Source organism: Cavia porcellus, unplaced genomic scaffold (assembly GCF_034190915.1).
Source record: "Cavia porcellus strain 051 isolate PalLab524CR breed Dunkin Hartley unplaced genomic scaffold, mCavPor4.1 scaffold_2, whole genome shotgun sequence".
In the NCBI taxonomy this organism is placed as follows: domain Eukaryota; kingdom Metazoa; phylum Chordata; class Mammalia; order Rodentia; family Caviidae; genus Cavia; species Cavia porcellus.
In genome coordinates, this window is record NW_026947485.1 from 3123743 (window position 1) to 3138143 (window position 14401).

Genomic DNA, 14401 nt, shown 5'->3' on the forward strand with positions numbered 1-14401 from the left:
CAGTGACTCATTTGATGCCTTATAGTACCAATATCAGGGCACGCAAAATAAAAGGAATGCTAAGACTATCGGATACGGTGTGAATTTGGCGCATGTACTTATGTTTATTAGGCATATGCATTTCTGCAGTGGTCGACCTCTATACTCACGATACATGGTTCTAGGTTACCATTAACCATCTTTTCTTTTTCTGAGTTAAATTACGTACACTAGGTGGCTTGTGTTAATAGCTTTGGAAGTGCTTTATTTTTGAGCATCCCAAGTGGTGTTAATGTGACAAGAATGAACATGGAATTGCCACTGGCTGAGTTTTGGGAGAGCATGGCTCAGGAAGGATTTGGGAAGGATGCCACTTGCACCCAGGCTGTGCTGTAGGTCAGGGTGAGCCCCAGCCCCCCTCCACTGTGCCAGCCGCTGCCAGCCACGGACCTGGCCCTTTGTCTTCCCTGCCTGGTTTCTCCTCCTCACCAATAGGCCCAGCTGCTCCCTCAGCCGGCGGCGCCCGCCCCCCAGGCTGCGCCTTCGGGGCCAGCCGCCAGAGGAAGGGTAACAGCTGGCATGGGCTTACTTTGGCATCTGAGTAATTCCGGGTGGGTCCGTGCCTAACCTGACTATTTCATTTAATTTTATAATGCTGCTTCTGCGGAACTCCTTAGAAACAGATGAATGATGTCTTTCTGCGGCCCTCTCCCGGAGTGCCAGCAGGGCCCTTAGATCATCGCACACACTGCTACTCGTGCCCCAGTTTTAAGCGCCGTTTAGAAAATAAATGTGGTAGAAACACATTTGTTAGTGTGATCTTGGACGTGTTACTTAACCTTTCTCTGAGTGAAGAGGCTGGGTAATAAATAGCACGGATGTCCTTGCTTGTAACAAGGATTAGATGAAAGATCTTTTTAATCCACTTGAAATGCTGCCTGGGACCTAGTAGTTGCTAAGTAGGTGTGATAGGAAGAGAGTGGAGGGGGAGAAGGAGGAGGGCGGAGGGCATCCAGTTAGAGAGGAATAGCCACAGAGTGGAAAGATAGTAATCGCATTTAGAAGGTTAGGACCAATGCTATGAAGCTAGCCCTTCATACCTCTGTTGCAAATAAAAAATAAAGTCATTCATTAGAAAAGAGACCCTGTTGGGGGACCGAATCAGAGACATGTCCTGAATGTAGAGACTGCAGGTCACAGTGGCCAAGTCCCCATGTGCCTGGCATCCACACGGGTGACCACGTGTGTTTATTTACCTGTCACTGTGACCTCATGCATTTCGTGGGCAGGGAAATGCGTTCTGTCTTCAGCGTCCTGGTGAGAAGAAGGCGTTTGCCCACTTCTTGCTCTGAACTCCCGGGGTCCTGACAGCTGCCAAATATGTACAGGTGGCCACCTGCCCTTGTGTGGCAGGTCCTGGTCATGTTGGCCTTTGTTCATGTCCTCCTCAGTGGTCCCGTGGAGGCCACTGGTCGGGGAGGGGCGTGCGTGAGCTCTCAGATCTGCTGAAGCTCCTGGAGCTGACAGCAGCTTGGCCAGCAGACCGCTGTGTTCACTCCTGTGTAGCGCGCCCAGCCCAGCCGAGGCCCCCCGCAGCCCCAGTACCCACCCTCTTGCTTCCCTCCGGAGTGTAGCTTCCTGGCTGCAGTAGGGTGACCCTTCTCTTCCCTCCAGTCTTCAGCGTGGCTCCGGGCACCTCAGCAGGGACCTGAAGGACGCGGCTCTGCCTCCCCCCCAGGTGCTGGGCCTCGGCTGCTGCCCAGGATCCTCGCTTGGTCTGCTTCATTGCAGTTTCCACACTTTCATCTTTAGGAAACCTGGTGAGAAATGGTAAAGCTTGGGTTGCTTGTAGAAAGGCTTCTAAACTAATTTTTAAAATAAATTTAAAATACACATACTATGGGCGCCTTCTAAAATGTCAGGATTTGGAAGAAAGTTAAACCACATTTAAGACACTTTTATTAGGCTATATAAAATATATACTTTTGGTTTTTATGGAAGATGCAGAAAAATAAATGTCACAGCTCATTTTCTTTATACTGTAACATTATTTAAATAATTATAGATAATGCAAGATTAATTTGAAATTATTCAGTATGAAGAAACAAAACAGACTCTTTCTTCATAGCTAAAATAAACAGGAGACTTTTAAATGTCTTAACAATTTTTTTATTTAAAAAGAATCTGGAATGGTCACAACAACAGAATGGCAGAATTCAAATATCACCATAGCTGTGCTTGCTTAATTTTGTAACTTTAATTTGCTGTCACTTTGTAGATTTGCCAGTCTCTCTGGGTATTTGTAGCAAGTCCTGTGCTTAAAAAAGGCACATGATTTTTCAGAATAATTTTTTAAATTAACTCTTTGTAAGTAAAATGCAGTAAAATGATTATGCACAAGATTTTATATGTTACATTTATTATTTCTTCTGAATTTAGAAAGTGCTTACATTTAACTGAACTTTTTGTAACCCCTATCCTGTTTTAATTATGGCATTAATTTCACCAAATGTTCTTTGCCTATATTAGTTTATGAGCTGTTGATGCTTTTGGGGAATTTTGAATACAGAAGAAGATATTTTACTAACACTAACGCATCGCATCAGTAATTGCCGTAGCATCTCTCAGTCCTGCCGTTCTGTAGGGTCCTGACCACGTTCACCAGAAGAAGGCAGCATGAGATGGACTCCCTGCTCTTCCCAAAGCCTCCCAAGGCGTTTTGGAATTTTTTATCATCAGTCAAGTGTTCTATGGAGCCTGCCAAAGTCCATTTTTCTTTTGTTTAGCACAATATGAATTGTATTTACTTTCTGTTTATACTTAGTTCAACTGTCTTTCATGTTGACATTTGTAATTAAAATGTCCATAAAGGTATTTTTTTTCAATAGAGCAAAATTTTATTTAAAAACTCAGTCATCCACCAAGGAAAAAAATCAGAGACAAATTCTACTAATACTTAATCAAGCTCTGTTTAAAGGAGAGTAAGCGTGAGCCACCGCACGCTGTATGTTCTGGCTCCTTTGGTGATGCCGTTCTCATTCCAGTGCGCCCTGAGCACATGGTGGCTGATGCCACCATATATAAAACTCTGCAATAGAGTCACAGCTGCAGATTGGAAAAATATCAGCCACCGTACTTATCACCAAACCGAGGAGGCCAGCTGTGCAATGTGGTCAGAGAAGACAGAGATCCCACGCTACTGGAGACACCCGTGGAAACCTCAGCCTTCCGATCCCTGACTGGGTGGGTCTGGTTAATTGCTTCGCCTTTATCAGCGTCTGTTTTCTCAGTCCAGTTGAGGCAGCGCCTCCTTCCCGGCAATGTCCTGACTGACATTCAGTGTTCCGCAGACGCGCAGCCCCTCTGTCCCCTGTCTTTCCAACCCTGGCTTTTCACCACCGCCATGACAGCACCCTGTCCGCTGTCATCTGATCACCATCTGCACTGTACAGGGCAGGTGCTGGACAAGCAAGGCACTTGCAGTTGTGGGGAGCTGTGTCCCCTACAAAGCCTTTTCCAACCCTAGACTGCAGTCACAGGAGGGAGGAGAAAATGCCGAGGGCGACCCCGGGGCCCAGGTTTCTCTTGTGCGCTGCAGCTTGTACGAGCTTATATCCAGTAATTCATCAGTCTGTGGCGGTGCTCTTCACCAAGGCCCTTCACACTCTGTTCCCAAAGTTGGATGTGTAGTCTTGCACACTGGTGACACGCTTCCTCCTGTGTGCACATTAAACCCCGAGGCCCGTCTCGGAGGGTGTCCTGAATGTTGATCTTTGTCCTTTCTGATGGCCACTTATCTCACGGCCACTGGCCCACTCCTTACACCTTGTCTGGCTGTCACCAAGTCCAGGGACATGTACGCCACATTGCCACCTGGATTCATTTATAACACTCTAACTTTTCCCTCCTCCTTTCCTTCCCATCTGCTTCACTGTGCTTGTGTCTGGACTGATGTCTTAGCACCAATCCAATCCACTCTTCATATTATAAAGACAGTGGTCATTAAAAACACAAGTGCTGCTCATTTCATTTCCCAAAATAACTCTAATGGAAGAATGTGTACACTGCTTATTAGATGCAGTGAACGCTTCTTGGCGTGGTGGGCCCCTCACCTCGTGATCTGTGCACTGGGTACCTTTTCCCTTCCTTCTTGTTATGATCTTTCCCGAGTTGCCCTTTGTGGTGATCCTGGGCTCAAAGCCTTCCGCAGACCCAGAGGCTCTTCTTGCCTGTGTGTGCTGCTGCTGCTTCTTGGAAGGCCTCCGCCTGGTCTCCTCATGCAGCAGCCCATTATGCACATCAGTGATGTCTGCCCTTCATTAGGACTCAGTTGAGATGTGATTCACCTTGGCCAGGGTTCCCTTCACCTGTGTTGTGCTCTTGGCATTCTCGGCAGAATTATGATGCTACACTGCAATTGTCTGTCTGCCTATTAAGTCTCCAGGAGTAAGCTTGTTAGGAATAAACACAGTATTTTATATTACAGCCCATCACAAGCACTTATTATAATATTTAGACAAGAGCAAGAACCAGTAAGATGTGGAGCGATGAGCTGGGCACCAGTGCTTCCAATTCTATCTAAGGAACCTGGGGGAAGGGGCCCTAGTGCCTAGAGAACCTTCCTGCAGCCGGTTCACAGGAAACTCCTATGCTGGCATTTACAACTCTGCATCCTTGCCCTGTGCTGAATAACTGTAGGGTGACATTACTCTGCTTTTTCTGAAAGGTACTTTTCAAGTACAACACTTTACGCAAATTTCAAATCAACATGTTGGTGCATGAGACAACTTTTAAAAATCCCATCAGTGAGTTACAGGTTCCTCTTTCAGAAAATCACTTAGTTACCCACATAGTCAAATTATAAATTCCATTAAATGGAATGGAAGCTCTTTATACCCTGACTAGGTTATGGAAAGTATTTTGAGCTCTAGTTTCATTGCTTTGTTGTTCACTTCTCTAGGCATACAGTGCTCTCATGTATGAAATGGAAATTTGCCATTCTCAAAGGAGGATTACTCATAAATACCAACGCTAAATGAAGACTGTACAGGAACATACAACATTAAAAACACAAGAATAAAAATGAAAAGGTATTGGTATCCACAAAAATATGTGTTATTATTATCAAATATATTTGCATGTTGTGTGTTCTCTTCAAAATAATTCCTAGAATATTTTTTGAAGTTTTACTGCACAGTGTTAAAACTGAAGAGCATAACCAGGGTGACTTATGCATTTGAAGAATGAGATGGGGTCTCGAAGGCCTCACAACCACAGGAAGGGAATGCCTGGGGCGGCTCTGTGGGCTCAGACACAAAGACAGCCAGGACAGAAGTGCACCCTCCAGATGGTTAGAGAAAAGTTGCCCTTTTGATGAAAAGCAGGGAGTGTCATGACTGAGTACCAGTTTTTCTAGATTCTTTACTTTTCTGTTTTCTTTTTTTTTCATTGCTACGATCTCAGGAGGTATTGAAGTGTGATCCATTATGATTTTGGTAAAAATAAGACTTCAGACAAAACCCTTATACTCTGGTAAGAAGAGTTCGTTATTTCTAAGATATGTGGCATTTCTACTTGATTGAAAATTCACTTGTACAAAAATGGAAAGCAATTTTTTCGCTCTTATAAGAGGACAAATGACCATTGAGCTACCAAGATCAAGCGGTAAAATAATCCAGATGGTTCTGTTTTGTGCCTCCTAATGACTACTCTAGTGTGAAGTGGTTTTTGTAGCACATATACTCCACTTTCTGAAAGGTTAAAGAAACAGACTCGCACCTGACCTGCAGGCACTACTTCTGCCCAACTGAGCGTAATGATTGAAGTCACAAGAACACTGACTGGAAAGGGACCCTAACTGGTGATCTAGGTCCTGGCCTCATCTCTTTAGGTGTACATATTTCACCCGCTGCAGCACAAGTACTTAGAGAAGTCTGTTTTTTTTAAAGTCAAGTTAATCCATTTTACTAACTTTACACAGGTTTGTTGAAAACCTTTTCTGATGAAAAATTCCATTTAGTAAATAAAACCCTCTGGAGAGAGACATTCCACAATGGCTTGTAGTATTTGGCTTTGGCTGGTGTTTAACAAGGCCTATTGAAAACAAATTCCTTATGATATCTAGGGCAACTCTCCCGGTTTCCTCCATGAAAACCATTGTCTCGCAGTGAGTTGTTCCCTTACGGCCGTGGCTGCTGGCCATGTATTTGCTGTGTTGGGCAGGCGGGCAGGGGTGTGCGGGCCCCTCTCCTCCACAGAAAAGCCATGATAGGGCACACACCAAGAGTGGCATTATGAAAACTGTCTCTAAACTTAAAAGGTTCCTGTGGCTTCTGACTTGTATTTCCTTTATAAAAATATGAAAGCGCCTTCCCCTGGCAGTTTTTGTCATCCCCTGTGTCCCCTGCAGCACAGCTCGTGGCAGCCTGGGTTGCTCTGGGCCATTCTCCAGACTCTGATGTTTTCCTAAGCTTTTGTGATGGTCACTGTTTTAATCCGTGGTCAGCTGCCCCAGTGCCGCCCTGTCTGCTGAGTAAGGAGTCTGAAGGGAGGATTTCCTAAGGCAAGCTGTCCGACTGCAGTGTGTACACTCTGGAGCTGTTTGGAGGATGTGGATCTCAGAGTGATGCGCCGGCCGTGGGGATAGCTTGGGGTCACGTGAGGAGACATGGCGGGCAGTGTCACCGAAGCCTCTGAAGGACGCTCAGTGGCGTGTAGCTGTGATCCTGTCTTTCTCATGGATCACTGGCTTCATTGTGTTGATAATGAACGGTCAGTAAATTTGTGTAGCTTCAACCAAAACCATCTTTTACTAGGAACAGTGGATAGAAGCCGCCCAGGACTTCAAGCACTTGGAGTAAGCACTGAGATGATCAGTCTTGCTCGGTATTTTTTAGTGCATACCCAGGACCCATCTGTAAGGTGGTGTGGCTTTTGTCACTTGCGCTGGCCAATTAAGCGGACTCGGCCAGTGCCACTTTCTCCCAAAATCGATGAGCTTCCAGGGCAGAGCGTGACTTGTCTTGTGTTTTCTGCCCACCTGGCCATCACAAATGCACACCCCAGGCCAGGGGCTCTATCCTGGGTCCAGAGCCACTCGCTCAGCAAAGTCCACACTGGAGCACCCACTGGGACATGAAGCCAGAGGCGAAAGTCAGTTGTGAGCCTCGGAGCTGTGGTTAATAAACTGCAGCATAAACAGTGTTCTCTTGACTGACAGCTGGCAATGTGTTTGTTTGTGAAACATTTGTGCTACCAGAACAGCAAAGTGAGTTCCTTCCACATACATAAATTATCCTCAGGTGTCATTCAGCGAAACTGGCTGTGTCCTGCCAACTCTCTGTACTCAAAATGTGGCAAAATTCTTCCCTTACAAGGAAAAAGCAGAGCATCTGTGGAATCTGAACGGGAAAACTGCTTCTGGCTGGCTCTCTGCAGTGCTGAATCAGGAGCTGAATCTGGCTGTCGGTTCATCTCCAGATTTCAGCACTGAGGAGGAATGTGAGGAGTGCAGTTCACCTGTGTTTGCTGAACTGCAAACTTTCTTTTCATTGTGTGCATTAGAGTGCATTAAAGAGGGCTCAGGCGTGTAGCTCAGTGGTAGAATGTGAGCTTAGCATGCACGAGGCCCTGGGTTTCATGGCCAGCACCAAATAAACTGGAAAACAAGCCTGGCATGGTGGTGTGCATGGCTGTAATTGCAGCAGAAGATTGCAAGACTGGGGCCAGCCTGGGCAATTTAGTGCCCTGGTGATGCTGTTTCTCAAAATAAATCAATCAATAAAGTGATGCAGTTCAGGGCCACAAAACAACAACAGCATCGACATCAACAACAACAACAAAACCAAGTAAAAGGTACCATGGCTCAACTGGCAGTGGGTACAACTGTTAACCTTTTAGGAGTTTCAGATGCACACAGCGGGTTTTTTTCTCCCTTGGTAGCAGCAACAAAGACGAGTTCCAGGTGCTGCTGTACTACCCGGACCCTAGACACTGTGGAAGACGAGGCAGCCCATGAGGCATGGCGGCAGCTGGACCTCCAGACGTGACCTGTCAGTCACGGGGAGCTGGCAGATCACTGGCGGGGATGACGCCTGCGTGAACAGCGGAAGTGACGTAGAGAGCGCCGCTGTATAAAAGCTGGGGTCCGTGTCTGGCCGCCACAGTCCTCAGCTGTGGAGGCCGGGTCTGTGCGCGGGGGCGTCTGCTCTCCTCTCGTCTCCTCAGAGCGCTGCTTGGTGAGCACTTTCACCTCTTCTTTTACTTTAAGTAAATGCTAAGCTTGCATGTCCATCAGGGGGCCTTGTCCAGCCCTTCGAAGGGACAGGAACTGGCGCGCAGCGTCTGGTTACGGGAGAGCGCGGTCCCAGGCCAGCGCCAGCCGGTTAGCGAAGTTCTGTCTCAAAAATGAGAGAAAACCGGCTGGGGTTTCGCTCAGCGGAAAGCCAGGCAGAGACGAGGGTGGAGGGGGTCCCTCCGCTGGTTCCTCGGTTCTGATCTTCACTTAGCCCCGGACGCCGCCGGAATTGGTCTTTCCCCGTTTATGTATGAGAACTGTAGTTTAAATGCTTTAAAGGATGCTGCGACCTTAGAAGTCAGTTGTATCTCTTATTTTGGGTAAATAATTATTAAAGGCAATACATCTATTATTCGTCAGTGGGGGTGTGTAGGAGACTAAGATGAAATAGGTATTTTCAGTGATAGCCATACATTAGAAAAAAGAGAACCGCATGAAAAGTGTGCTATTTTAAAGAACTGACTTAAACTTGTGCACTTCATCCTTAAAGGTGATGTTCTGGCAGGTTGGCGGTACAGCATCCAAGAGGCTGAGGCAGGAGGATCACAGAGAATTGAGGCCAGCCTGAACTAGATAGTGAGACACTGTCATAAAACAAGTGATGTTTTTAGGTTATTAGTTTTGTATGTTAATTTACTATCTTGATGTTAGAACTGAAAATTACCATCAAAACAATTAAAATGTGGTTGTGGGCGGAATAGTGAATGAGGAAAATGCTGGTAACCTCAGTTTAGAAGCATTGTTAACCATTTAATATGGATTATTTTTAGAACTAAATGCTTGTTGTTACAGTAGAATACGCTGAGTTCTCTACGCAGATGTAAATAAGGCTCTTTGTTAGTTCAGTTTCAGATGAATGAAGAAAGAGTACTGTCTAAAAACACTGGCCACTTCATATTGTGCTGTGGCTCTCAGCGTCCCATTAAGAACAGCATGGCTTTGTTAGGTTGGTGCTCCTCAGTCACACAGCCTGATTTACAGAGCAGAATCAGTCATTTCTGCGTGTGTCTGGGTATCTTTCTGCGTGTTGTCTTTCATGATTGCAGAGCATGAGGAGAAGTTTAAATGGGTTTGCTGGGAGTGCACAAAAAGGCCGAGGAACCGTGACAGATCCAGGCTGCGAGGGGTTCTGACCCTAGCTGGTCTTCCTGATGTGGATAAAGATGGCCTCTGCTCGGTGTCTGCTCTGTGCTGAGGGCTTTAGATTCAGCATCTTGAGTCTTCGAGACTTCTGCATGCCATTATTCCTAAGCTAAAGGACGATCAGGTACTTAAACACCATGCCTAGGGAAGCTGTGTAGCTTATGAATGGTACTGGATTCAAACCCAGTATCTGTGTCTGCTTTTTAGAATACAACAGGCTGAATTACGCGTTTGGGTTTTTGACAGATTATTTCCACGTAATGTGTAAAAACGGTTTTTCTAACGGTAGAGCTTGGTTGTTTAATTTCTGCCCTTGAAACATCAGCTGTTATGAATCGCACATTTTAAGGACGGAATGATCTTGTGGTGAGGTTACTCCGTGAGCTCCCACCTGCAGATTCCAGAGGCCCAGTTCTACAGGATCACCATGTCCCCAGCCTGCCAACATAGTGTGTGAGCTCCCAGCTCACTGCAGCAGTGGGGCACTCTGTTCTCTAAAATGCAGGCTTAATCTTGGGCAGAGAAGGCCTGGACTGGACAGACATCCGATTTCCAAAGCCTCTCCTCAGCATGAGAAGGGCAGCGGGCACTGAGCAGCCTTTTATTCTTACTTCTCTCCTCGAGTCACAGCATCTTCAGATTCCTGCTGTGTGCCCTTGGCATTTGGCGCTGTCCGTCTCAGGTCTTTGTCTGTAGAAGGTGCCATCTTCTGCGTAGATTGTTCTTTTGATTAATTTAAATATTACATTTAAAGCAAAGCTTGTTATCATAGGGACCAGCAAGTCCAACCTTAAAATTTGAAGTGTTTTCTGAGACCCGCAAAACCTAAGAGTTAAGGAAAAATTATTACTGTGACACTCTCAGGATGCAACACAGAATACAACAGACAAATACGCTGCACTTATTAAACTTATTCCACTGGGGAAGACACTGTAAACACGCATGCACACACACACACACACACACACACACACGTACTCTAGCTATTGAAGACCACCTAAAAAAAAAGCAGTTTCCGGAAGCCAGAGAGTTTCTGGGTTCTGTTTTCCACAAAGTGGTCAGGAAGTGTCCTTGACAGGGTGACATTTGATGAGGATTTATGGAAATGTTCGAATCCTGGGAGACGAGGATGGTGGATGGAAGAGCTCACTGAGGCATCTCTAGGTCTTTCATCCTGTGACCTTCAGACAAAGTCACCATCTACTAAGGTTACATTCTCTGATATGTGACATCCTTGGAGTTTATCTTTAAATTGATATTTACTATTTTCTAAAACTTTCCTAGCATTCAATATGCAATATTTTATTTTATTATGTGGCTGTTTAATATATATTAAGTAAAAAACATACAGCATCTTGTTGAACAATCACTGAAGACAGTTGTTCTCTGTTCAATTTATTATTTTATTTCAGATAAGAAAGCAGTAAGCAAGTTTAATGCAAGATTGCTTTCATAAGTTTCAAATATATTCAACTTTAATTCACATGAGAACAAGTTGATTTGAGAAATAAAATCTGTCATGTCATTAAATTTACCACCAATGACCACAGCATTAAAATACACGTATTTTAATAATCAAAGATAAATAGACTAGTATACTTTTGTTAGATGTGTAAAGCAGACTGTTGATGATTTCCTAAAGGATAAACTATTAATATATTTGGAATAATCTATCTTAGTGAAATGTCAATGTAAATTAACTGGGTCTTAATTAGCTAAAACTCTGCACAAATTTTAGCGTTGTAAAACTCAATCACTTGTCAAACTTGAATTCTGAGGAAAATTTGAAAAAGAGCATACATAATGGATTTAAATATAAGCCATGGCTTTTTACAGTAGACATATACCTTTGTTATTCCTACCTAGAAGTTTTGCCTAATAATTGTCATGAAACCATAGGAGTCTTTATAAGATAATATCAGTTAATAGTTTATCCTTTAGGAAGTCATTGCTGTTGTACTTTACACATCTAACAAAATCCTACTAGTCTGTTAATCTTTGACATTAAAATATGTCTGTACTTAACATTGTGGTCATTGCTGGTAAATTTAATTATGACACCATAAGAATTAGTCCCCTATACAAACTACAAAATGAAATTTTTAAAAATTATTATCGTAGTTGTTTTTGAATTTAATGGTTATGCTATATGATACAATAAAACAGTAGTGGTTCCAATATTATCTATTTTTTTAAAACGGAAAAATATAAGAGAGGACTAGATTATATATACCATTAAGTTTAAGTTATCTTTCTAATAGTTACTAATTCATCTCACGATTCCCTAAGCTTTCTCAGTACTTAGAAATTTATCAGATGATTTTACTTTCTGGTGGCCCCGCTCTTAAGTTTGTCAAATGAATGAAATTTAACGTGCATGTTTTCCATCATGTTATGGGTTATGTCTAGATGTCGCCCCAAAGCCTCGTGCACTTGTAGGTGGGTTTTTGGGAGGCGATTGGATCGTGGGGCATGATGCTCACCAGTGGATGGGTTTACAGCTGAAGGTGACCTGGGGGGTGGAGCCTGGTCTGAGGAGGTGGTCACAGGTGCATGGCCTGGAAGGGTCTTTTCCCCATCCTGCTCTCCTGATCTCTCCTGACTTCCTATTGCTATGCCATGAAGTATTTCTCCTCTGCCCTGCCCTTCTGCCATGCCAAGTCTCTGTAAACTGTGAGGCAAAATAGACCTTCTCCTCTGTAAGTTGTGGGGCCAGTATTCTGTCTCAGAATGAGAAAGTTACTAAGATACAGTCTACCTGTCTCTCATGTAGATGTCAAACAGTGAGACTGGATTTTAATGATTGGTAATGTGTCTGTAGTCATTTTAGGTGACATGCTCTTTTAAAATTTAGCAAATACTATAGATGCTCCAGAAAATGTGAAAACTTTTCATGTATCCTCAAAATACAGCATTGTCCAGATTGGAATAATTCATGTGAGACAATCATAATGTTGATAGACTTCAAGTTATAGTGATTCTGGACTCATAATTAAAGCGGAGTGATCACCAATGTTAGCATACTGTCCTGGTGGAATATAGTGTAAAGCAGGAACACGAAGGAGGTGTTTATGATAAAGTACAATTAATAGAAAAGCAAAACAATTACACATGTACTGTCATATATATATAATGTGTGTTCTCTGGACAAAGTTTTGAAGGCTCATACAACAATATGTTAAAGGAATGGGATTACAGATGTGTTTGCCTTCTTTTTTAAGAGTATTAAACATAATGTAGTACTTGTGTTTTGGGAAAGAAACAGTTTATATCCTGTTCAAACGCAGTTGCTTCTTCGTTGTTCACCAGTCATCCACTGTTGCTTTCTACTTCGCCTTCTCTTGAGTGGAGCTGAAATACTGTTTTGAAAATTTCCCTCCGATGGACCCACCTGTGACTAACACCCCTCCATGACTGTGCACTGCTCTGAGGGTGAGAGCTGTGGGTGTGCCCCTAAGATGAGGGGTAATGAGGGCCATCCCCACTGGCTCCAGCTCCCACCCTGGCCCTGTGCTGGGAGGAGAGGCTCGACCACTCCACCCCTTTGCCACTCTTCCCTCTCCTTCCTTAGATACTTTTCAGCTGCAGGTTCTGTCCACTGGCCCTACCGCTCGTCCACTTGGCCACGCCAAGGGCATTTGTCGTAGCTCTTTCTGAGTGAATAAATACAAAAGTGACTGGATAATGACTCCACAGGCCAGGCCTCGTGTTGTAGCACATTAAAATGCCAGAGCATTAAGAACGTGAAGTTTTCTAGGTAGGTGAAGGTGGGAGAAGCACTGACTGCAGGCTGCCCCTTGCCTAACGGTGGCCAGGGAGGGCCAGGCCTCCTGGCTATCACAGAAAGCTACAGGGCAGCATGAGCTCAGTGACTGGGTGTTTACAACGGTTTCAGTCTGTTTATTGAGACTTAGACTGACACCATGGTCCTCCAGTGATTCTGATTTTCATATATTCAGAAGAACAAAAGTGAATTAAATTAAAAAAAAAGAGTTCAGTGTGTTATTTGTTTTCATGTGGCCACAATTTGTGACTACTTGAATTTGTACTTTTTAAAAAGTTACACATAGTTTTAGGTCATTTCTCACTGGGGGATTCAACTAATAGCACCAGCGAGCTCAGTGAGAGTAGTCAGCATTGCGGCAGTGGCTGGAGCAGCTTTCTGAGGGCCTGTTAGGAAGCCGAGTCTTCACAGAGCAGAGAAAGTGCTCCTGGTGGGACGGAGGTCCAGCCACAGGGATGCAGCTCGCAAGGAGTGGGAGGAGCCGCGGCATCCCGCCGTGGAGCTCGGGTGGCCGAGCACAGCACAGAGGACCTGGAGCTGTGTTACTTTTAGTTTTAATGCCATGTACTTCTTCTGTGCTTCACTTGAGCAAAGCAAGTACTTTTCTATAATCAAATATCAAAATACAGACATAGAAAATATCTTTAAACACTCATGTATGTATATATATATTTGTACATGTAAATGTTTATTTTGTTTGGTTTTTTCTTCACTGTCTTACCCAAGGATGACTTGCTAAAATCTTCAAGCTAACACATCAATCCATTGGCCACCCAGATAACAGGTACCTCTAAATCAAGGTTTTCAGAGATTATTAGCACGAGTTGCATCGTAGGCAGCAGTCCGTTTCAGTTTTCCACCAAGCACAGTTATTTGCAGGATGCCGAACACCAAGGACTCTTGTAATAATTGCTGTCACTAAAGGGAACTGGGAGATCTGAATTTTCAAATGCTAAGGTATTTGGGACATTGACAGCTTTCTTGTTTGCACTGTTCTTAATTTCAAAGTTTTTTTTCTCTTTACATAGTTAAGGTTTCAAAAAGACTTCTGTGCACTTCTAATGAGTAAGAGAAAGATGCTTAGTTTTAAAATCAAATCCAAAAATTGCTTCTACTAAAATTTGGTTTAAAAAGTCAAATATCTAAGTCCTTTTTCACAAATTATGTCCACACAGGACTTAATAGAATGAAGTGTCTGA

The 14401-nt window shown here is 44.0% G+C and overlaps 1 protein-coding gene across 5 annotated transcripts in view; it reads left to right on the plus strand.

Moving 5' to 3' along the window:
• Sema3e (semaphorin 3E) overlaps window positions 1-14401 on the plus strand; it is a 259856-nt gene that overhangs the window by 13574 nt on the left and 231881 nt on the right. Inside the window, exon 1 of one of the 5 annotated variants that reach the window (XM_063237464.1) lies at window positions 9379-9542. The exons of the other annotated variants lie outside the window; for them this stretch is intronic. The gene's annotated coding sequence lies outside the window, so the exon portion shown is untranslated. Of the gene's footprint in view, window positions 1-9378; window positions 9543-14401 lie in introns of those variants that run through there. 5 annotated transcript variants of the gene reach the window in all.